Source organism: Chiloscyllium plagiosum, chromosome 10 (assembly GCF_004010195.1).
Source record: "Chiloscyllium plagiosum isolate BGI_BamShark_2017 chromosome 10, ASM401019v2, whole genome shotgun sequence".
Taxonomy (NCBI): Eukaryota; Metazoa; Chordata; class Chondrichthyes; order Orectolobiformes; family Hemiscylliidae; genus Chiloscyllium; species Chiloscyllium plagiosum.
Window position 1 is genome coordinate 2,940,719 of NC_057719.1, and position 3,203 is coordinate 2,943,921.

Genomic DNA, 3,203 nt, shown 5'->3' on the forward strand with positions numbered 1-3,203 from the left:
TTTTTGGCGAATACATTGTAGAGGTGTTCTTCTTCCTCTTTTTGCAGTTCTGGTGTACTGCAGTGTGTTGTGGCCCTTTTGAACAGTGTCTTGATGCAACTTCTTTTGTGTGTGTTGGATGGTGCTTTCGTAGTTTAGGACTTGGTCTGTGTGTGGCTTTCCTGTATACCTTTGTGGTGAATTCTCCATTCGGTGTTCTCTGTACCATCACGTCTAGGAATGGGAGTTGGTTGTCCTTTTCTTCCTCTCGAGTGAATCTGATTCCTGTGAGTGTGGCGTTGATAATCCGGTGTGTGTTTTCTATTTCTGTGTTTTTAATGATTACAAAGGTATCATCCACATATCTGACCCAGAGTTTGGGTTGAATTCGCGGTAAGACTCCATCACTTACCTGGCCATTTTTTGCCCTGGGACCCCATCTCCTGTCATCTTACTGCCTACCCATTTGGCACCAACACCCCTGGCACCATACCCTTACCCACTTGGCACCATAGCCACCTGACACCCTTACTTTACACATACCTTATGTACTCCAATTTTTTGTTTTTTGTTGTGGCATAGAAATATATTGTGATTGCTTCACTAACGCTGGTTCAAAAATCTGCAACTCCCTCCCTAACAGCACTGTGGGTATGTCGGTATACCTTTCAGGAACAACCATTTCACATCAACAATTAGAAAACAAAGGATATTCTGTACAATCATCTTGATTTTAACACAGTCCAATCAATGGGATGAGAATCACATACACTATCCATTCTCCCAAATGATTCTCCTTTGTGCTGAAACTGGAAATCTAATGAGAGAATGGGTAGAATATCCTTTATCATCATGTGTACTCCAGTACAGAAGTATAGGAATACAGTGAAAAGTTTTTACAATGGCCGCCTTCTAATGGTGTCATCTTAGGTGCAAGTACCGAGGTACAAATCTTGAATACAGAAGAGGAATAAAAGAAAAAGAAATAGCATTACTTAGTGTTTTAAAAAAGTTAGAAATAAGATAGTATAACAAAGATAAAGGATTGACATTATAGTCCGGTAAAGAATTTTTAAAAGTAGCAGCTCAGCATGTGGTCTGACCACTCACGCCAGAACTCAGTCCAATAACTGTCCCGCTCCGCTCCAAGCCTCCAGTCTGCTCTGCATTGACAGTCAGCTGCACCAAGGTAAGTTGAGTTGCTCCAGGACTTGTTCCCTTTGAGCTGCTCTGGGATTCACTTAGCCTTGCGCTGCTCCAGGTCTGCAAAACAGAGAGAAAAATAAAGAACAGGTGGAGCAGAGGAGCTCCAAGTGGAGTGTCCTACTAAGTCATCATCTTCCCTGAGAGGAAAAAAATAATCGATAAGTGAATGATATAAAAGATGATTCTAACTTTTTTGGAAACACTTTAACAATTAAGGAAATGCAAGGATTCTATTTGTGATCAGAAGAGATAAAGTGGCTGTGAGGATCCAGTGAAAAGGATCCTGCATTGCAAAACCCATTGACAATGATGGAGGCCCAGATGTAACTTCTGAAGAAAGGCACTTTGTCTAAAAAATACAAGCAATTTACTGTGGAGTAAAACTAGAAATGATAAGGCACTTTGATGACAGTATAAAGAACATATCATTCTAATCCAGAATCTCATGGTGACAGAAAGCAACATTACTGTGTTTCTGTAATTACATGCCATGGGTTTATCACCAAACACTGGATGAATTACTCAAGCTGATGAATTAACAAGATTCTGAGACTTCATAGCTTCCCATTTTATGTAGTAAAATAAACAGCTTTGTATTAATAAACATAGGATGTAAAGGCATACATATATAAAATAAATTGGTAAATTAAACACTAGTGTGCCTTCACTTTGACAATAAATGCTTAGTAAATGGCCACATTCTTCCCTCCAATTTAGGCTGAGATCAAATTTTTCAAACCATTTTCATTCATTATCCATCCTCATTTCTTTACCAGAATGTACTCATGAAGTTATAGTACCAATCCTCCTCCCCCACAACCCCACCACTCTCACCCATCACTGTTCTGACACTGGTTCCTTTCATAAAAGCTCTGTTGGCATTGTGGCTAATGCTAACAAAGGCCACATTACCTGTAAACAGTGACACTGGACTTTTTCTCCAAACACCAAAAGTTCCTTTGTGCCAGATATGGCTCCAACCAGCAAACGGTTTCCCCCTGATTCCCACTGACACTAGTTTTACTACAGCTGCTTGATTCCACACTTGGTCAAATGCAGACTTTGATGTCAGAGACAGTCACTGTCATCTCACCTGTGGAGTTCAGCTCTTTTGTCCATGTCTGAACCATGGCTAAAATTAGGTTGGAGATGAGTGGTCTTAGCAGAACCCAAGCTGAGCAACTGCTGCTTGATAGTAGTATTGATAAACTCTTCCATTATTTTACGGTTGATCGAAAATAGACTGATGTGGTGGTAATTGACAATGTTGGATTTATTCTGCTTTCTTGTATATAGAACGTATCTGGTTGAAAGTTGTTGTAGGCACCTCTGGCTGAAGGTTGTTCTAACTGTTTTAGCTGTGATGATGCTGTAGCTTTAAGAAGTCATTTTGTCCTGGTTTCTTTTAAGAGAGAGATTAAAGGAGAGGTACAGAGCTGGCTACTGAAGATCACTTGAGTAAACAGTTTGGAAGGCCTTGGGTTATTCTTAATGCAGGTTGAATGGGTGTGACCAGCTCTCAAAGGTTAGCATTTCTGGATTTTGGATTTTCAGTAGCAAAACACAATTTATTGGGGTATCTACAGAATTGGAAGCGTCAGTGAATATTTCCTGGCTGCTACTGTCTGAATTTTCTTAATTCCTCTTTGGTTGTATTTTAACTACAGTGTTTAAATAAATTGTGTTTTGCTTAACGTGAAGTCGTTTGACCAGTTGCATTGCATCGTGAATAGACACTTCACATTTAATTTTAAAATAAGAAAAAGTTAGGATCTAGGTTACATTCTTAAAATATTTTGAGGGGGTCTGGTTTGTTGCCTTACCTTTTGTGCTGTTATGTTAGCAACCTGCCCCATTGAAAATGAGGATGTTTGTGGAGCCTCCTCTACAATGAGTTATTCAATTGTGCACCATCATTCATGACTGAATTTTGTCGAACTGCAGAACTTAGATCTGTTGCTTGTAGAATTGCTTAGCTTTAGGAGATAGTGATGGCTGCAGATGCTGGAGAAGTCAGA